General features: G+C 47.9%; 1 protein-coding gene across 1 annotated transcript in view; it reads left to right on the top strand.

Annotated features, from left to right (window-relative positions):
• Positions 1-264: 264 nt before the first annotated feature.
• Positions 265-22095, top strand: part of LOC147117871 (cadherin-12-like) — a 327937-nt gene continuing 306106 nt past the window's right edge. Inside the window, exon 1 of the mRNA XM_085989253.1 lies at positions 265-625. The gene's annotated coding sequence lies outside the window, so the exon portion shown is untranslated. The remainder of the gene's footprint in view (positions 626-22095) is intronic.

Below are 22095 nucleotides of genomic sequence, written 5' to 3'. Positions count from 1 at the left end.
CTGAAGGCTTTATTAATCCATACATTCTTCTGTGTATCTCATGAACCAAGGGGACGCAGGTTATTACCCGCACACAGCAATAATCACAGCCAGTGGCTCCACAATCTTCCTGGTTGTATCACAGTGTATCAGCAGCGTGCAGTGTATTAAGGCAAATCCTCTCTGATCAGCGCTCACTTTAACTAAACATCTTCTCTGCACACATCCACCACCAGCCCCCCCCCCCCTGCGACATTTGCAAAGCCATCAGCCTGGAACAGACAGGATTCCCAAATGACCCAGCCTTTTCCACGTAAATATCCACAATGACCGAAAAAGCTCCCTGCACGAGGGACGGGTTTAAAAAAAAAAAAAATTATTAATCAGGTCAATGAGCATCCCACAGCTCAGGGGAACAGGCAGGAGCGCGTCAGAACAGTCATGGGTTTCTGAGTGCTAAATGTACATGCAAACATCGGAATGAAACATGGTGCATGCAATCTGCCCTGAGATCTCCAAGGGATTTGCTTCTGTTTTTTTCTACTTTAAACACAGTGAAGTTTCTATGAAGACCAGACCTGATATTGAGGGATTCGACTGATTGTATTCGAGCGTGCAGCTCCATCAACATCGAGTTTCAATTAAGGTAAGTGCCTCTCATCTGGATGCCTGCATTTCAGAGGTTCGGTGTACAACTACTGTTAGACATAAAAGCCTGAGTTGACATTGTGCTCTGTTGTATTTCACCCTGTTATTTTTTGCATTTTTGCAGTGCAGTGGCTCCCCGCTGTTTTGTCCTTGTTAATCAGATACGCCATAGCATACAGGAGGTAATCATTTACCGCTTTAGCAAGGAGGGTATTATTTGACGTTCTGAAGACTTAGCATTAGTTCTTCTGTTGACCAACCAGACAATTTGTCCTTCTGTGTGCAGTTGCTGGTTTCGGGAGTGCTCTCGGAACAGTCTCTGACTGCATAGCTCTGTGAATCAGGGTGAGCACTTCAGAAAACTGTCCAAGAAATATCTGCTTACAAGGCCCTCTGTGTCACCATCCGGATAATGCAATCAGTATGCTTATTCCTAATCTGTAAAGGTTCTGCGTGGCGTTACTGGTGGAAGTCTCTGTGAACTGGTGTGAGCAGAACATCGGGGTTGATATGGATGGTTTCCCAACTTGCTCATCTGCGTGCCTTTTTTTTAACGCGACGCTTTGGAAATCAAAAAAACTCTTGGAAAAACTTTGAGCTCTTTTCTTTCAACAACAACAGCAAAACGACCAGGTGGCACTCACTGCCTCGCTGATCTTTGCTTTGGTAGTCTGTCCAACCTGTCTCGGGTCAGACGTGTGACCGCCCGGGCATTTTATTTCACGGTGATGTATTATTTTTTGATTCACTTTCGGTGCGATGAGCTTGCGTACATCTCCTGAGAAAACAGCCAGAGGAAATCGGGAACAAGATGGGAGGGAGTTGCAAGGCTGTTATTCAGCTGAGGGGGTGCAGATGATCTGTAGAAAGTTTATAAAGTCTCCTGAACACTGTGAGAGTGAGTTACAGCATTTAGTAATCTCGATCAGGTCTGTTCCAGCCTTCCAAACCAACCATATGTTGTTTCTTTCACCTAACTCCGATGATTTCCTGTGTTTTCTATTGATGTATATTAAAGTAGAAATGGAAACAATTCCAGTGAGCCTGGGGGAATAATCGTGAAATAAACCGCTCTGTAATTTAAAAAAAAATGAAGCATAGAAAACGTGTTCTTATATTATTTTGGTTGTCGAATGCGGCTTGCAAAGCGTTAACCAGTAAACCAGCATAATTACAGATCAAACGGCCCTTTTTGCTAAAATCCCAGAAATCGATCCTTACCTGCGGGCCTTCCATTTAGTGGTCTCGCCGCCTACAAACCCCCCCCCATTTATTGCAAGATATACACGCCCTTGGAATGAACTGCTGCCACCAGCCTATCTGGTCACCCAGGTGCAGTGACAGATGTGCCAGTGCACCTCATGGCTCTGTCCCACTTACGGGCTGGTGCCAGGCGAATGGGATAACGCTGTGAGGGGAGGCAATACAGCTGGCTTACGTCCGAGAGGATGGCACTGGTTTGGGAATAAGTCGCTACTTGTGATCTTCCTTCATAAGGTGAGGTTGCATTCTAAAACATTGAAAAGACAACGTTAACAGATGAATTATAGATATTCTGTTGCTAATCTTGACAGGGCAGCTCCTTTGACTCTCTCTCTCCCAAGTACCTTTTATTATTTATAATACAGTAAACTCTCACTCTAACAATGTTTGGGAGACAGCCAAATACTGCATTATGACAAAGGAAGCATTGTAAGTGATTTATCATTAAATTCCCTCCCTTTGCAGTACGAATCACTGTTCCCTATCTAGCCCAACAGCGAAAGTTTTATCTTGTATTGTCAGATATACTCTCTCCAATCAAAGCTTCCAACTTATCAGAAATGGATGTTGTTTTCCCCCCTATGAAGGCTTCTCTTTATTTTTAAATTTATTTTTAAACAAAGCCCTTGGACATAAAGAGACAAAACGTTGTGTGTTTTGCTGCCATTCTCACCTTTACAATCCTGCAACTCCCATTTCTTAACAAAACAATAAAAGCCACAAAAAAAAACCACCCAAGAAATCATAATCCAAATCTTGAACTTCTTTTCTGGGTAGTGTTCTCACAGGACACTAATCCACTGACACTGAAAAATCAAAAAATCAAAACAGACCCATCTGTAATTTTGCCAGCCCTGATTGCTTCATGTAAGCTGATAAGGATGAATATAATCTATAGAACAGCCACCTTAAACCCAGTACTCAATGAGCCATCAATATGCAAAATGATCGACCAGTCAGCCGACTGTCTGTAGAGGAAAACATTTGAGAGGATTATACAGGTACAATCAATGCCCAGCTAAAGAGTACAGAAGCAAACTAAAAGAAACCAAGAAACTGAATTCTGGGGCCTAGAAATTCCCCACCTTACCGCCGACCATTAGCGCCGTATTTCTGCAAAAAATGGCAGCCGCCTCGCTTCCGCCCACTTCCGGCGAGGGACACGGCGGCCGCCATTTTGGTGAAGACTATAGCGCTGCCGTTGCCAGCGCTGGCCTCTCAAATTTAAATGTGCAGATCATGACGTCAATCATCGTGCAATGCCTGCTTTGACTCACGACCACGATTTTGGACGCACGCCTTAACGCCTTCTTCAAACCATGCACGGGAGAATGTGCGTGTAGCTGTACTGCAGAGATGCTGTTAGTGCTTCTCAAAGGGCCACACACATCTTTCAGGGTAAGTTTCATTTCTCAGCTTTTTGACTTTTTTTATATTTCATTGGGGCAATACATTTAAAAAGTTGTTAAAGTGTGCAGGGAGTGCAGGGAGTGCTGCTGGATGCTTGCAAGGCCTCGGATGATAAAGGAAGGCCTCTGAGAAGACAGAAAATACTCAGCATGTCAGGAAGCATCTGTGGAGAGAGAAACAGAGTTAACGTTTCAGGGTGAGATGCTGCCTGACCTGCTGAGTATTTCCAGCACTTTCTGCATCTAATTAAGATTTCCAGCATCTGCAGTACTTGGCCTCTGAGAAGACCACATGTTCACAGTCCTGGGGGGACCTATGGAGATGAAGCAGAGGCAGCAAAGGGGACAAGCTGCTTGCAGAGGGAAGAGGAAGAAGCAAAAGAGGAGGAAGTGGACGGAAGGAGGCTTACCAGACACCCTTTTCTGGTCAGGATATCCGGGATTGAATCATTTGCCTGCGGTACCAGTGACTACAACCCCAATTCCCCTTTCAAAAATTGTCCCACACCTTACCTCCCCTCTGTTACTGACCATCACAGCATCCTCTTGGCCACAATGCTGAAATAAAAGCCACCACAAAGCAAGCTTTCAAAAGCAACTTTATCCATATATGAATCCAATATTACATCAACAAATCAACTAATCACCCTTGTGCATTCCCTTAGTGACTGTCTGTCTGTCTTGTGTGTGCCTTTGCCTATCCTACTGATGTCACGCAGCGCTACCCCAGTGGCTGCAGCATGGCTGGTGGAAGGCTGCTGACTTTCAGTGGGAGACACTGCAAATGGCCTTGCAGGATGCCCTCGAGGAGCTGGTGCCTGGGAGTGTGAAATCGAGTGATGGTGTTTCTTCTTCTTCTTCACTCCCCTCTCCCTCTTCTTGATTAACCAATGGCTGGGCAGGCTGGATTTCTTGGGTGTGTGAATGAGGAAGGCACAAGGGTAGGGTTGTGGTGAGGGGAGGGTAGAAAAGCAAGATGTGCATGCTTACACCATGTGCAGCTTGTAAATCAGAAGAGATTGTGGGATGAGGGGGGAAGTGGAATGTGAGAAGAAGGATAACGTATGAGGATACCGGCATCTTGTATTCTTTCTGTCCCACCGCTGGCCAAGGGCGCAGCCATGCCCGTGCCAATAATGGCCAGCACCGTCTCCTCCAAGGGGGTGAGGTGAAGCTAGGAATGTGAGATGTGCCTCGTGTTTGGAGTTTGCACATTCTCCCCGTGTTTGCGTGGGTTTCCTCCGGGTGCTCCGGTTTCCTCCCACAGTCCAAAGATGTGCAGGTTAGGTTGATTGGCTATGATAAATTGACCCTTAGTGTTAGGGGGATTAAATACATGGGGTTACGGGGATAGGGTGGGATATGTGTTGGTTCAGGGGTTACGGGGATCGGGTGGGATATGTGTCGGTGCAGGCTCGATGGGCCGAAATGGCCTCTATCTGCACTGTGGGGTTTCTGTGATTCTGTGATTCTGTGTTTGATGGAGATTGTTGGTAACTGAGTGATTGGTGGGGGGTATCATGAATTGAGCAGTGTGTGAGGCTAGTCATGCAGTTGGTAGGAGAGGGCTTTTGAAGATGCATTCACTGACCATGACCACTCGTTTGAGGTCATGAAACTTCTTTGGGCACTGGAGCCAGGTCCTGGAGGTGACACTGCTGGCAGTGATGGCCTCAGCGATCTGGTTCCACATCCTTCTTTCTGAAGGGCCTCCTGGCCTCTCTGGTTGGAGGACTTCTCTTCCATTGTTGACCCCCTGCACAAAGCTGGAGTGCTGCGTGTGAGACCCTGGATGCCCCTTCCCTGGTCTGTTAAGCTATTTGTGTTAGTGCTGAAGCACTTTTACCATTTTTTTCCTTGCAGAAGGCAGTTCAGCTTTAAGAGCTGAAGAATGCCTAGTTTGGAATGATTTTTATTGGGTTTTGTTCAGAAGGCAGTTGAGCTCTAAGGGCAAGAGACTGCTTATTTTTAAATCATTTTTTTTAGAAGGGAGTTCCCCTTTAAGGGCTCGAGACTGCTTTCTAAAATGACAGCCATGCTTTAAGAAAAGGCAGCTTCGATCCTGGGACGCTATGGCCATGTTACATTGGGCCTCCTGCTGAGAGCGCAGCCTGAGGCAGCGCGTTCCTCACTAGGCTGAGCGCTCCAATCATTCAAATCAGCAGGCAGCACCAAAATAACAGCGCTGCCTGCAATCTTTTTAAGGAGGCCAGCAAACCTCGCTCCGTAGTGACACCGCCCGTTTTCGGGTCTTATCGGATTTCTAGGCCTGTAAATCAGAAAGAAGGAGGACAGGAAATGTTCGGAATACATAGCAAGTCAGTCAGCAACTGTGAAGAGAAAAGACAAGCTAATATTGGGTGCTACAGCCGACAACACGGTGGCATAGTGGTTAGCACTGTTGCCTCACAGCACCGGGTTCGAATCCGGCCTCGGGTGACTGTCTGTGTGGAGTTTGCACATTCTCCCCGTGTTTGTGTGGGTTTCCTCCGGGTGCTCCGGTTTCCTCCCACAGTCCAAAGATGTGCGGGTTAGGATGATTGGCTATGATAAATTGACCCTTAAGTGTTAGGGGGATTAAATACGTGGGGTTGTGGGGATAGGGTGGGATATGTGTTGGTGTAGGGGTTACGGGGATCGGGTGGGATATGTGTCGGTGCAGGCTCGATGGGCCGAAATGGCCTCTATCTGCACTGTGGGGTTTCTGTGATTCTGTGATTAGCAAGATAATGCCTCAGTAAACAACTGGACGTTTTTCAATAGGTAACTAAATTCGTGGATTGAGGGCTAGCCAGTGATATATATTGAATTTTCAAAAAAGCATTTGATAAAGTTCCTCAAATAAGGCTTCTAAGGAGGGTTGAGGCTGGTGGAAATAATGGCAGATTTACCCGCTGAATTGAAAATTGGTTTTAAGACCCAGAAGATAATGATCAATGGAAATTCTGCAGGCTAGGGTTGGCTGTGAACTGAACCCTACAGGGATCTGTCTAGGAGCATTGCTGTTCGCCTTATTTGGGAATGATTTCGAGACAAGTACTTTTTTCTGCCGTCTTTCGGAGGAGACGTTAAACCGAGGTCCCGTCTGCCCTCTCAGGTGGACGTAAATGATCCCGTGGCGCTATTTCGAAGAAGAGCATGGGTGTCCTGGCCAATATTTATCCCTCAATCAACATCACTAAACAGATTATCTGGTCATTATCACATTGCTGCTTGTGGGAGCTTGCTGTGTACAAATTGGCTGCCACGTTTCCTACATTACAACAGTGACTATACTCCAAAAAACACTTCATTGGCTGTAAAGCACTTTGAGACGTTGGGTGGTCATGAAAGGCACTAAATAAATGCAAGTCATGGACTATGTACAGCAGGCACCTCAAAGCACTGGAGAGGTACCACCAACGCTGCCTCCACAAGATCCTGCAAATCCATTGGCAGGATAGGTGCACCAACGTCAGTGTTCTCGCTCAGGCCAACATCCCCAGCATCGAAGCTTTGACCACGCTCGATCAGCTCCGATGGACGGGTCACATCGTCCGCGTGCCCGATACGAGACTCCCAAAACAAGCGCTCTACTCGGAGCGCCGACACGGCAAGGCAGCCCCAGGTGGGCAGAGAAAACGCTTCAAGGACACCCTCAAAGCCTCCTTGAAAAAGTGCAACATCCCCACTGACACCTGGGAATCCCTGACCCAAGACCGCACAAAATGGAGGAGAAGCATCCGGGAAGGCGCCAAACACCTCAAGTCTCTTCGCCGGGAGTAAGCGGAAGCCAAGTGCAAACAGCGGAAGGAGCGCACGTCAACCCTAGCGCCCCACCCACCCGCCCTTTCAACCACCGTCTGCCCCACCTGTGACAGAGACTGTAGGTCCCGCATTGGACTCATCAGTCACCTGAGAACTCATTTTTACTGTGGAAGCAAGTTATCCTCGGTTCCAAGGGACTGCCTAAGAAGAATAAACAAAAGTATTTCTTTCTTTTTTTAAATGTAAAATTCACTGATAGCACAAAGTTGTGGGACCAGCTGATGAGTATAAGGGAGGTTGATAGCATGGTAGCAGTTAAAGGGATCTGAACCGATTAACTCTGTCGGCTCAGGAATAGCAGATGGATTTTAATGTCGGTAATGTACTATAATGTATATTAGAACAGAAAACATGACATTTGTGTACATGATGAGAGATTTCCATTAGCAAAGGTGTAAAATGAAAGATATTAAGTGTGATTGTTGATCAATCACGGCAAGTTTCCATCTGTTACGAACAAGACTAATCACATACTAGGATGGCTCTCAAGGGCATTTGATTGTAAATCAAAGCAAGGCATTCTAACTTCCTACAGATTTTTGGAAAGATTCTTTTTGTTCCTATTGGCGGAAGGGTCGCGAACCAGAGGACACAGATTTAAGGTGATTGGCAGAAGAACCAAAGGGGACCTGAGGAAAAACTTTTTTTACGCAGAAAGTGGTTAGGATCTAGAATGCACTGCCTGAGAGGGTGGTGGAGGCAGACTCAATCGTGACTTTCAAAAGGGAGTTGGATGAGTACCTGAAGGAAAAAAATATTGCAGGGCTACGGGGAAAGGGCAGGGGGAGTGGGACTATTTGAGGTGCTCTTGCAGAGAGCTGGCATGGGCTCGACAGGCCGAATGGTCTCCTTCTGTGCTGTAGCCATTCTATGATTCTATGATATTTGGAATATTGTGTGCAGTTTTGGGTTCCCATCACAGTGTGAGAGTCTTTATCTTCCACAAGGCCTAATGCTGGGCAGGCTGAGCAGCGCCTAAGTCAGGTGGTAGGTCCTATTAATATGCAGAGTACGGGGTGGGAGGAGGAGGGGGCGAAGTGCACGGGGTAGGGGAGAGGTGCAGGGGGGAGGGAGAGGGAGTGGGGAGAGGGGCAGGAGAGGGGGGAAGGAGAGGGGAGAGGGGGGGAGAGTGGCAAGGGAGGTGAGGGGGGAGGCGAGAGGAGAGGGGAGGGGAGAGGGGCAAGGGAGGTGAGAGGAGAGGGGGAGGGGAGAGGAGAGGGGTGAGAGGGGCAAGGGAGGGGAGAGGGGTGGGGAGGGGAGAGGGGTGGGGAGGGGAGAGGGGCAGGGGAGGGGAGAGGGGTGGGGAGGGGAGGGAGAGGGGAGAGGGAGGGGAGAGGGGAGAGGTGAGAGGGGAGAGGGAGGGAGAGTGTGGAGGGGTAGGCTTCCGCAAGCTGGCGGCTCAAACACCACTAGGGGGAAAAATCTACCCTTATAACCCTGACAAATTAACAAATAATTCGTTAAGATTGCTGCTCAGATGTCAAGAGTAGCTTTATTATTAATATATTTGAATATAGTACTATTAAAAATTACTCCGTACAAAATTACTGGCCTACCTCTTATTTCTCTTTACCTTCCCCATCTCTTTTATTCTTTTCTGAAAATCATAGAATCATAAAAGCACAGAAGGAGGCCATTCGGCCCATCGTGTCCATGCCAGCTCTTTGTAAGACCGATATAACTAGTCCCACTCCCCCGCTCTTCCTCCATAGCCCTGCAAATATATTCATTATTTTAACTGATTTGTCCTTGTAGTATCTTCTTTACCTCCAGGTTTACATTTCTTTCTTACTTATTTTGCTTGGAAAGGAAATCTTGTTTTGTTTTTCTATATCCGCATCGCCTCACGCTGTGTTCTGAAGCTCGCTCGTACTTGGTCCCTGATTTGCTCAGAACTGATTTTCACAGCCAATGTGTAGAGTGAATATCACAGTTCAACATAGTTATGTCGCTGGTGCAAACAATTGCAACTTTTTATATTTCTTAAAATATTGTGAACGACGAAAGAAGGAAAAGAAAGACTAGCATTTCTATAGCGCCTTTCACAACCTCAGGACGTCCCAAAGTGCCTTACAGTCAACGAAGCACAAACAAGAAGTACTCATTAAGTTATCTCATTTTTGACTAAATGGAGGGGATATTATTTTGTGGGAGGTAACCTAAGGGCTAACTGAGATAGATAGATCTTTGGACTCCAGGGGAATCAAGGGATATGGGGATCGGGCGGGAATGTGGAGTTGGGGTCGAAGATCAGGCGTGACCTTATTGAATGGCGGAGCAGGCTCGAGGGGCTGTATGGCCGACTCCTGCTCCCGATTCTTATGAAAAAGAAAGACATGCATTTATATAGCGTCTTTCACGACCACTGGTGGTCTCAAGCGCTTTACAGCCAATGAAGTACTTTTGAAGTGGAGTCACTGTTGTAATGTAGGAAACACGGCAGCCAATTTGCGCACAGCAAGCTCCCACAAACAGCAATGTGATAATGACCAGATAATCTGTCTTTGTTATTTTGGTTGAGGGATAAATATTGGCTGGGACACTGGGGATAACTCTCCTGTTTATGTTAGTACTAACTGAAGTGCCCGGCGGTGCCGAGGCTTTTTCGAGGGCATGTTGTTGTTGGAAGAGAGAGAGAGAGCGACTGGGGGGAAGAGAGAGAGCGACTGGGGGGAAGAGAGAGGGCGACTGGGGGGAAGAGAGAGAGCGACTGGGGGGAAGAGAGGGAGGGGAGGGGTGGGGGGAAGAGAGGGAGGGGAGGGGGGAGGGAGGGGAGGGGGAGGGGAAGGAAGGGGGGGAGGGCGGGGAAGGGGAGGGGGGAAGGAAGGGAGGGAGGGGGGGAAGGGAGGGCAGGGGAGGGGAAGGGAGGGAGGGGGGGAAGGGGAAGGGAGGGCGGGGGGGAGGGAGGGGAAGGGAGGGAGGGGGGGAAGGGGAAGGGAGGGCGGGGGGGAGGGAGGGGAAGGGAGGGCGGGGGGGGAGGGAGGGTGGGGGACGGGAGGGGGGGATGGAGGGCGGAGGGGAGGGAGGGCGGCGGGCGCCCCCCCCCGAGGGTCGCGGCCCCCGAGGGTCGCGCCCCCCCCCCCCCCCGGAGGTGAAGACCGCTGATTGCGCGCGCAGCAGGAGCTGAGACGCGGCGTCTCTCTCGGCCGGCGGGCCCGGTTGCCAGGGCAACCGTGACGCTGACCAAGCCAGAGAGAGAGACGCCACGTCTCAGCTGCTCCTGCTGCGCGCGCGGCCCCCCCCCCCGAGGGTCGCGGCCCCCCCCCCCTGAGGGTCGCGGCCACCCCCCCCTCCCCCCGAGGTGAAGACCGCCGATTGCGCCCGTTGCCAGGGTAATGCGGGACGCTCAGCAAGCCCCGGCAGAGAGAGACGTCTCAGCTCCTGCTGCGCGCGCACCCTAGCGGCGCTGGGCTGAGGCTCGGCCCTCCAGCCTTCGAGTGGGGCCGGGAGGTGCCTAGCTCGGGCGTGGGTGCGGAGGAGACGCCGAGGCTTCTAGGCCTACCTGGAAAAACGGGGAAAGGTAGGAAAATTAATGAGATTAGATAAGTTAATTACTTTCTAAATCATTTTTTTAAAAAACAATATGTGTTTTAAAAGCAACGTTTTTTTTTAAGACGCAGAAAGCGGGAAAAAGAAAGGAAAAGTTTGGAATCAAGATGGCGGCGACTCACCTCGGTTCAGAACGATAAAGCCCGGCCACACGCGCACCGATTGGCCCGGCGGCACACGCCAGCAACCCGGCGTACGATTGGTCGAGCTCGAGGTCACTCTGTCGCTAATGAGCGGATAATGAGATGCTAATGAGCGGAATGTTGAAGGTTTTTGGGATACCGCGGGCGCAATTTTAGCCCGGCCGAAACGTAAATACGCTTAAAACCGTCTCGGAAGCGTAAGCTTTCTTTGGAGGTAACGCGCGCATAGGTACGCCCTGTAACTTTCGAGTGCATACCCGCAACGCACACGCGATGACAGACAGATAGACAGACAGACAGATAGACAGATAGAAAGACAGAATGACAGAAGTACCGATTTATATATATAGATAGATAGAGCTAAAGGACATAAGTTCAAAATGAACAGGTTTCAAACAAGCCTACAAATCAGAAGGTTCTTTTTTCATAGAGTTGTGTATACATGAAATAGATTCCAACTAAAAGCAGTATTCTTCGAAAAAAGAATTTAAGCTGTAAAAGTATATGGTTAAGAATGGGTTTGAAGGCTGTTGCACATATAAAAGAAGATAATCAAATACTCACAGAACACAATGGTTTCTATACAGCAGGGATAATGGGACTGTCATCTGTCAAAAATAACCAGCTAAGCAGAGATTGGAGAAACAATAAATATTCTGGGATTTCACCTGATTAGGGATAAATTATGCAGAGTTTTCTCTCCGATGAATAAGTGAGGGAGAGAGACTATGGTATAGTAAGTTTTACATTGCTTGTCGAAAGAGAAGGCTTGGCTTGATAGACCAAATGTCCTTTTGTTCCAAATTTTTTAAAATTCAGAGGGCTTTTAATTATTTTGTTAATATTTGTTTGGCCATTTTTTTCCAATAGGCCATATATATAGCGGATCTTAAAATAGATACATTGGAGTAGATTATCAATATACGCTGGGCCGCAGGGCAGGATACACTTTGAAATGTAGAGTATTGCTTATCAATGGGTGTTATGTGTCAACTTTTAAGTCTTGTCCTAAGTGCCTGGCTTTAGGGAGGGGATTTGGAAGCTGGAAAGCTGTTTTTAATGAGATTTCAGCTCTTCCTCTTGAGCACTTGTAAGAACCATCTCACGACATGGGTTTCCTCGTGGCATGTTAGTATTTACGCAAAGGTGGTAGAATCACAAAAATTCACGGCACAGACATCATCGTCATGCGCAGCGCCCCGCTTGTGCCCCGGCCGCAAACTTCCCTTGCGCCCCTGACCTATCGCCGGACGATATGTCCCACAGGGGTCAGGGGGGCAGTTTTGCAGCGGCGGCAGCGCTACTTAAAGGGGCAGCTGTCGGGCGGCCATTTTTTTGGGGCTGACTGCCACCACCTGCCCCCTTCCCCTTTTTACCTCGGGCTGCCGGCCGCGATCACTCAGCCCGGTGCTCCTCTTTCCACGGTATGCCGCTCCCCGGTGGTCCAGCAGGGCCCCGGTGTGCGCAGCGCTAGGCCCCTCCCCTTTTAATCCAGGGAGGGTGGCCTGCAGTACCGCGGCGCTGTTGCACTTAGCGCCATGATCTTCAGTTGTAGCCCCCCAAGAAGGAGGTAGAGAGCTTCCAGTTGCGGCCCCACCTCCTGCTTGGGACGCTACTAATGAATTTCCGACGGAGGGGCGCTAACTTTTTCGGGCACTAAAATTAGCACCATGGTGATGTTAGCGCCCCGAAAGGGTTGACACCCAATTTTTCCCCCTAAGTTTATTATCAACCACACAAAAACACTGCTAAATATTACTGCTGTCGTTTCTGCTGAAGGATGCACTTGTTTAACTGGTAGCCCACTGGTTGACATCAGCTTGTAGTATAGTAAGCACCACATGTTGCTGTTTACTTTCAGGTTGAATATCACAGTCAGCTTTATTACCCTTTCATCTGTGTTACACTTTCCCCATCTCAGAACTGTGCTCAATATGCTCGCTGCAGGATAATAAAGGGAAGAAATAGTTTGGCGTACTTTTAGAATAATGAACAGCTAGCAGTGAGATAAATTCTCTAACTCAATATTAGATCTTCTGATGTTTAGAAACCATTCAATCTTCATTCTTGTGATTTTACTGTGTTATCAGAATCCTCGGATTGAATTGATGGCTGGTTAGCTTACTGCTCCATATTGCACTGTATTTATTGTGTAAGGACCAGAAATTCGGCACCTTAGCGCCGGCTGTTAAGGCTAGTTTGGTGGAAAAAATGGCGTCCGCCTTGATTCCGCCCACTTCCTGCGCAAGCCGCGCCGGATGCCATATTGGTGAGGGCAAAAAAAAAAGAGGCGTTGTTTAGCTTTGTCTGAAGTAGGCATTAGCCCATTACCATATTCAAATAAGTGGCCGAACGCCTGCTTCTGCTCCCGCTTGCAAACTTGGCTTGTGCCTGAGGCAGCCACCTCCAGTGACGTTTACTCCTGGGAAAAGCAACGCTAAACAGAGCCGAATGGAAAAAAAGGTAAGTACTTACCATTTCATCTCCGACCTCACTCTCGACTGCGACCTCCAGGCCCTCTCCGATCTCCCCCTTGATCCTAGCCCCGACCTCCAGGTCTCCCCCCCCCCCCGCCCCCCCCCGCCATTCCCCACCCCGATGCTGGCCCCGAGCCCCGAACTCCCCGCCCGATTCTGACCCGACCTCCCCGCCGATCCTGTAACGAGTCCCGACCTTCCCCCCCTTCGATCCTGGCCCCGAGCCTCGACCTACCTCAGGGTCCTTAATGGGCATTCAGCGCGTTCAGCACTGGGCTGAACGCCACACTAGTGATAATCAGCAGGCAGCACCGGCGCAGCTTGCGATCTTTTCACGGGAGCGAGCAAACCTCGCCCCCTGGTGGCACCGCCCGTTTACGGGCTTTATCGGATTTCTAGGTCTAAGTGTCAGAGAGTACCACCCATAGAAAGGTGGCTTTGCATCCTCACCATTTGGAGAGCTGCCATCATAGCCAGATGATAACAAACTTAATTTCCCAGAAACTCTGACAGTTCAGACAGTGTCAATCCAAGGAAGCTTAACTTCATGTTTAGATATACCTGCCCCTTTTAAAAGCAAAATATCTACACAAAGCACAAAGGATCACTACATCCTTCTTTCTATGCATGGCACTACAGTTTTTATTCCACTCTAATGGTGACACCATCCACAGAGGGACAATATTGTCATCTGTGTTGTCGTCTCCACGGTCCTGAGAATGGCAGTGACTAATGGTTGTGCCTGAAGGCATTGCACTGGAGATAAATTTGTCTACGTTTTACTCTGAAAAGCAGCTGAATAGACCTACATGACATAAGAACATAAGAAACAGGAGCCGGAGTCGGCCATACGGCCCCTCGAGCCTCCTCCGCCATTCAGTAAGATCGTGGCTGATCTTCGACCTCAACTCCACTTTCCTGCCCGATTTCCTTAGAGTCCAAAAATCTATCAATCTCAGCCTTGAATATACTCATCGACTGAGCATCCACAGCCCTCTAGGGTAGAGAATGCCAAAGATTCACAGCCCTCTGAGTCAAGAAATTTATCTTCATCTCAGTCCTAAATGGCCGACTCCTTATCCTGAGACTATGCCCCCTAGTTCTAGACTCTCCAGCCTCTCAGCATCTACCCTGTCAATCCCCCTCAGAATGTTAGACGCTTCAATGAGATCACCTCTCATTCTTCTAAACTCCAGAGGGTATAGGCCCATTCTACTCAATCTCTCCTCATAGGACAACCCTCTCATCCCAGGAATCAATCCAGTGAACCTTCGTTGCACCCACTCTAAGACAAGTATATCCTTCCTTAGGTACAGAGACCAAAACCTCGGGAGCGGGTTGGTGGTGCTCATGTTAGTTGAATTCTGGCAGTCTAGAGTTGCAGCGTTCACCCAACCCAGGGGACCTGCATTGTTATGAGCCAACAGACAGAATGTATAGATGAGTGAGTAGGTGCGTGTGATTTTTGCCAAGGGTACAATGACACACACAAACAGGAGCATAACGTGCCACAAAACAGTCAACCAGTGTGGACGGAGGTTCCTGATTTCTGATATACATTTGGAATGTCAGCCAGGATTTGCAATGCTTTTGGGAACACAGCACTCGAGGCTATTAATTGGCAAATGGCTTGGATTTAAGTTTAGCAAGGTAGACTTCCCTCTCCTTTGTGCTTGGGGAATCGGTGTTCCCCAGGTACAAGGACAAAGGATTAAGGGGTAGCGATCTGTTATGTCAGGTTGCTGTCCCTACTGTGTACTGGGGTTTCCACATAGAATGCAACTGGGGCTATGCCTGTGGTAGGCGCAGGCCTAGCGTGGTTATTGTATTGAGGTGGAAGGGGGGTGTTCCCAGCCTCCTGTCTCAATTTCTTCTGGCAATGCTTACTGGGCAACCCAGCACAGGACTGCCTCGCGAAACCTGGTGCAATGGCCTGCTCCTGGACCTGCACTGACTGAAGGGAATTAGTGGTCCCGGGGCAGGGCAAAGGCACATCAGTCGTTGATCTTTTTAAAAAACCCTCCCGCAGCATGTTTGCAATCCCGTCTCCATCAGCAGGGGGAAGGACACGATTGCAGAAGCCTAACGTACTGCTGCCGGTCTTCTTGACTCATATCTGTGCCTGTCCTGAAGGCACAAGACCTAGCGGGAGGGGGGTGGCGGTGCGGGGGGGGGTGTGGGGGGGGGGCGGCGGGTTGAGGGAGGGGGATTTGGGGGGGGAGAGGATATGAGAGGCTGTGCCAGGTGATTCCCAGGCTATGAAAACGGCTCATGGTGGAAACATATATGCAGCTGCCTCTCCATGGGTGTGCTGTATCTGTCGGGTGCCTGCTGCGATGCCCAGAGATGCAAATTAGCCCCAGTGATTTTGCAGTTTCAACAACTACACTAGCCTGCATTTAAATAGCACTGAGGTGCCAAGGCACTTCACAGGAGTGTGATCAGACAAATTATCAATACCGAGCCAAAAGAGGAGATTTTAGATGGGGTAACTGAAAGCTTGGTCAAAGAGGTGGATTTTAAGAGGACTTAAAGGAGCAGAGGGAAGTGGAGAGGTGGAGAGGTTTAGGGAGGTAATTCCATAAAGCTTAGAAGGCTGCCAATGGTGGGGCGAAAGGGAGTGGCGGATATACAAGTGGCTAGCATCGGAGGAATGCAGAGTTCTCGGAGGCTTGTAGAGCTGGAGGAGGTCACAGAGGGATCCCATGAAGGGATTTAAACACGAGATGAGAATTTTAAATCTGAGGTGTTGTGGGACAGGGAGCCAACGTTGGTCAGCGAGCACTGGGGTGAAGGGTGAACGGGGCTCGGCGCGGGATAGGAGACTGGCAGCAGAGTTTTGGATGAGTTGAAGTTCATAGAGGGCGCAGGAAGGGAAGCCGATCAGAAGAGCGTTGGAATAGTCGAGTTTGGAGGTGGCAAAGGCATGGATGAGGGTTTCAGCAGCAGATGGGCTGAAGCAGATGAAGTTATAATGGTGGAAGTAAGCTGCGGTGGAGATCTGATTAAGTGACATCCACAGCTGATTACCATTGGTCATGCTCAGAATTGTTGCTGTTGGGCCAAGTACATCACCAAACACAACGACAAGAAATCTCTATAACTTCAATCATCCTTAACACTGAGGAACAGGGCAAAATAAGTCATACAACAGGACGACAAAACAATCACAGGGTAAATTTTCCTCTTTGTCAAGTTAAAGGAAAAGAGACTGAAAATCCATCGGTCTTGGATGGTTGGCTATTCAGGAACCTCCACCGCTGACCCCATTCTCCCCCAGGTACTCCCTGCCCCCCACCCCCACTCCCACCCCGACACAGGTGACATTGTTTGGGATGTACAGGGATGCTGCCTTATACAAGGCCCAGCGGGAAGTACCAGAGAATGTCAGGCCATTCCTCAACCTTTTTTTGGTGGGAGTGTGCCAGAGCTTGCTCTGGAATTTTGGCCCCATATTATTTCAGTAAACTGTTATTGGTTTATGGTGACAGTCTAATAATTGAATTACCCTTTAATTTTACCCATATAGGAACATATATCTGAGAGACACTGTCTACAGCGAGACAATGTCATGCCTTGTACCAACTGAGGTGAAGTTGCTCGGGAAGTTATGGCTCTCCAGGGAGGTTAATTACTGAAGTGTGCCAAATAGTAGTAAATGCCTTGAAGATGTCCTTTCTGACTAGAACTGCTCTGTTTGTGAAGGTCATTGAAGCCCTGGCATTTATTTTATCAATGGAGCGTGCCAATCACATGGAGGGGGCAATTTCTTGGTCCTCAGCAAAAGAACTACACCCACCCATATTTACGATGTGCCCGCTGTACTGTTCCAGAAGCGGTACAGGCTCACTTTCACACCCATGTAGATCTCCAGTTGAAGAAAGAACTACAACAGTGCTGGTTATCGCAAGGACCTGGTGTGGTAAACCACTGTTAACCCTGTACATGTCTGTGTGGTAAACCACTGTTAACTCTGTACAAGTCCGGGCATGTCTCCACCCCTGGCTCCACCCCTAAGCCCGGGTATAAAGGTGACTCACCACCCTTCCCCCGGGAGCTCTTAGGATGGATTCACTAGCAGAGGCATGCTCCAGTTCTTAGTCAATAAAAGCCTACTTCATATAAGTCCATCTCGTAGTCTTTGGTGTTGTTGATAGCGCATCACCTGGGTATGATTGACTAAACTCATGTGGAGTTATGGTCACTAACTGATGCCATACGTCAACTACCAAACATTGTGCTACTGCCTGCAGAGCACAATTAATTACCTTGCATGTGAGTACACAACACCTAGGCATGATGAACGTGTAATAACAACAGAAAATGCTGGAAATACTCAGCAGGCCAGGCAGCATCCGTGGAGAGAGAAACAGAGTTAACGTTTCAGGTCTGGGACCCTTCATCAGGACTGGAAAAAACTGGAGATGTAACAGATATTGAGCAGGTGCAGAGACAGGGGGTGGGGGGATTAGGAGGGGAGGAAGGAATTGAAAGAACATACTGTGTGTTATGAATCTTATGATCCATGAAGAAAGACTCATGAAATAACATGTGTAGTGAGTTTTATTACGTCACTGTGCTTATGTAAGAGGCAGGAAAGATAAAATGTTGCAAATGGGAATGGCAAAATCATACAGCAGTAAAAATAGGGGCCGAGGTTATGATCTGAAATTGTTGAACTCTATGTTGAGTCCGGACGGCTGTAAAGTACCTAATCGAAAGATGAGGTGCTGTTCCTCCTTCATCCTCAGTGAGTCATTTTTGATTGTGGCCTTTATATGTGTTGACTAAGTACAAGGCTTCTTGTTGAAGTGTAAAAATGTGGCTCTTAATTCATTGCATAATCTTCGAGATCAACAAAATGTAGATACATCCAGGCGCACAAGGCAATGTGCTCTGTCATAAAGCGAATATTCAGTTTCCTGGAGCAGCAATTGGCGACTTGATTACTTGTGGTGTTCTATCCTGTGGCACACAATATCACTCCAGTGGGGATCTTCACATCAATATTAACGAGGAGTGCTCCCATCCATTCATAATGGATGCCAAAATACTACTGCTCCAGTGCATGATGAGGAAGCATTGACACTGGAGGAGGGAGGTGGGTGGTGAGGAATCTGGTTGCCGCCTATTTCGAATAGTGGACTCTCTTGTATCAAGGATAGAAGCTTAATACTCCAGTCTGCTATAGTTTGTTCATTCATTTAGAGTGCACCGCCCACCCTTTATAGAACTCGTCTGATCTTACATAATATTTACAGCACAGAAAGAAGGCCCTTCGGCCCAACAGGTCCACGCCGGTGTTTCTGCTCCTCTTGAGCCTCCTCCCACCCTACTCCATCTAACCCCATCAACCGCAACTGGAAACATCTTCATCCAGTTCAAACCAACGAATTGTATAAGAGGTGGGTAATCTGTTCCGCCACTTCCGAAAAAGTACAAAATTGCCCCCACTGATTATTGTGCCAACTTTGTACCCACAATAGTATTATACATATTTATGTGTACCAATTGAAGGATAAATATATATATATTTGAGGCAGAGTTTCCTCTTTTGTGCTTGTGCATTAATCATTTCCTGGGTGGAGTATACGGAAGAAAATCCATCTGTCAGTATCACGTAACAGAGGCCACCCGATTTTCCATTGCTCCATTTAAATAGGGAATTGAATAGGTTCTGTTCTGGGAGTGCGATCCTCCCAGCCTCCTTTTGCTCTGTGCTCTAATGTCCAAGTGCCCTTTCATCTGCAATTGGTCAGCTTGCCACTTTCGTTGTGACAACATTATTAATTCAATTACCTGACCTTAAGGCTGTACCCATGCCTGGGCTCAAATTTCTAATCAGAACACTTAGATTAGCAGATGGCATATTTGCTACAGGGTCCAAGAGGTTGACGTGCTACTTAGTAAGATGCTAAAGCTATGAATATTGCAGCTGAGCTCCAGAGTAGACGGCTTAGGTTGCTGAAAGCATTGGGTGGGGCGGGGGGGGGAGGCAGTGGTCACAGTGGTGTCGAAGCAAAACTGCTGCATTCTTACATGTTTGTAAATTCGGCAGCTTGCACAACCTGTTCTTCTGTTAAAAGCCCTAATAGATGACACCTGGAAATCTGCCCCTATGGAGAATAGGATCTACTGAGATTCCGTGGCATTATTGCAGTAAGCTTGTACTTGATTCCTGACAGTCTAGTGGTGAATGTACTTCTAATCTCCAATGGTTTACTGGTTAATGTAATTCTATTTTCAAGGAGTCTAGTGATACACACATATATATAATATATCCAGTGACCAATAATCTACTGGTGGGCATGGGATGAAATTCACCTCCCGGTGTTATTGGAAAAGCCTGCACACAAACTGTGTGCAAAGCTTATTAAGCCATATAAAGAATGTAAATTAATGAACCTCCGCATAATGTGACTGTAGCACCTGAGCAACACTCCAGCTGTACTACGCCCTTTTGGAAGTGGCACTGAAGGGTGTTGGACTGCTGTCTTGTTTTTTTTGTCTCATTACTTTAAATGCCAGATTACACACACAGTCAGTTGCAGCAATGCAGGATCAGTCTTTATTGAAACCTCATACCATCCACAACCAGTATAGGCTCTGTGAGACATCACACTATCCACAATGGATATCCAGGGTGGATAAAGGGGAACCAGTAGATGTAGTGTATTTGGATTTCCAGAAGGCATTTGATAAGGTGCCACATAAAAGGTTACTGCACAAGATAAGAGCCCATAGGGTAGGGGGTAATATATTCGCATGGATAGAGGATTGGCTAACTAACAGGAAGCAGAGAGCCGGGATAAATGGGTCATTTTCCGGTTGGCAAATGGTAACTAGTGGGGTGCCACAGGAATCAGTGCCAGGGCCTCAACTACTTACAATCTATATGAATGACTTGGATGAAGGGACTGAGTGTAATGTAGCCAAATTTGCTGATGATACAAAGATAGGTGGGAAAGCAAATTGTAAAGAGGGCACAAGGGATATAGTCAGACTAAGTGAGTGGGCAAACATTTGGCAGAGGGAGTATAATGTGGGAAAGTGTGAGGTTATCTACTTTGGTAAGAAAAATAAAAAAGCAAATTATTATTTAAATGGAGAGAGATTACAAAATGCTGCAGTGCAGAGGAATCTGGGGGTCCTTGTGCATGAAACACAAAATGTTAGCATGAAGGTACAGCAAGTAATTAGGAAGGCAAATGGAATGTTGGCCTTTATTGCAAAGGGGGTTGGAGTATAAAAGCAGGGAAGTCCTGCTACAACTGTACAGGGTATTGGTGAGACCACACCTGGAGTACCGCGTACAGTTTTGGTCTCCTTATTTAAGGAGGGATATACTTGCATTGGAAGCAGTTCAGGGAAGGTTCACTAGGTTGATTCCTGAGATGAAGGGGTTGACTTATGAAGAAAGGTTGAGCAGGTTGGGACTATACTCATTGGAGTTTAGAAGAATGAGAGGTGATCTTATTGAAACATATAAGATACCGAGGGGGCTCGACAAGGTAGATGCAGAGAAGATGTTTCCCCTCATGGGGAAATCTAGAACTAGGGGGCATAGTTTCAGAATAAAGTGTCACCATTTAAAACTCAGATGAGGAGGAATTTCTTCTCTCAGAGGGTTGTAAATCTGTGGAATTCTCTGCCCCAGAGAGCTGTGGAAGCTGGGTCATTGAACATATTTAAGGTGGAGATTGACAGATTTTGAACAATAAAGGAGTGATGGGTATGAGCAGCGGGCAGGGAAATGGAGCTGAGCCTAAGATCAGATCAGCCATGATCTCATTAAATGGCGGAGCAGGCTCGAGGGCCCAAATGGCCGACTCCTCTTATTTCTTATGTTCTTAGGGGGAAAAATTCAGTTGTTTGCACCTCCCATTTGCGCCTTAAGAGGGCGCTAATGGGGCGCAAAGCAACTAGCGCCCGGGTGCGGCGATGTTTGCGCCGCTCGCGAAATTATCTAGACATTTTGCGGTGGCACGAAACACTACCGCCACGATCTCCTGCGCCGGCAGATTCTGATGTCAGTCGAGTGCGCAATGCCCCATTAGCGCCCTGGACCGGATATTGAGTGGCGCCCCCTGCCTTACCGCCTGCCGCTAGCAACGACAGTTTGAGGGGAGCGTTATGCTGTCAGAAAGGGACTGGAGGGGCGCTATTTAAAGGCGACCGCTTCCTGCCTTTTTTTGTCGGTGACATTTTTGCACCACGCACTGAGAGAGAGAGAGAGACTTCTGGAGAGATTCAACGCTGTGTGAAGGAGTTTTGAGTATTGAGCAGCACTTTGCAGGTTTATTTTGATTTGCCCTTCCTTGCTTCACCAGCGCTCTGAGGTAGCGCCTCGCTCCTCGGCCTTTGCGCCTTAAGACAGGTGTGACGTGCCTGATTTAGCGCTCCAATCACCTCCAAGGGTGATAAAAGACAAGTTTGCTGTCAGAAGCGATAATTAGCGCCAGGCGCTAAACTTTGCGCAAGGCCGATAATGGCGCCCCAAACGGGGCGATACTGAATTTTTCCCCCTTATGTTCTTATGATTCCAGTATGAGTTGCTGAACCAAATTTCACCTTTGATTACTACATTCCATGCATACGACCAGGAAATCAGCGTACACCAAAGATACATACAAATGGTAACAGAATAGCAACATGAACTAAACAAACATGCATTGCCATAAACACAAGTGACCTAATTGCCATCATAAACTCTTCCCATTCCCCATAACACAAGTGACCAAGCTGACATATTCCAGACCATTACAGATATGGCTGAATGACTCTTACACATTCTACTATTTTACTTTTCTGTGAAGATAT

The sequence above is a fragment of the Somniosus microcephalus genome, chromosome 5 (genome assembly GCF_052327205.1).
Source record: "Somniosus microcephalus isolate GS21.2 chromosome 5, FLI_Smic_1.0, whole genome shotgun sequence".
NCBI lineage: Eukaryota > Metazoa > Chordata > Chondrichthyes > Squaliformes > Somniosidae > Somniosus > Somniosus microcephalus.
The sequence above is the reverse complement of the archived record's forward strand: the minus strand, read 5'-3'. Positions and strand labels throughout refer to the sequence as shown.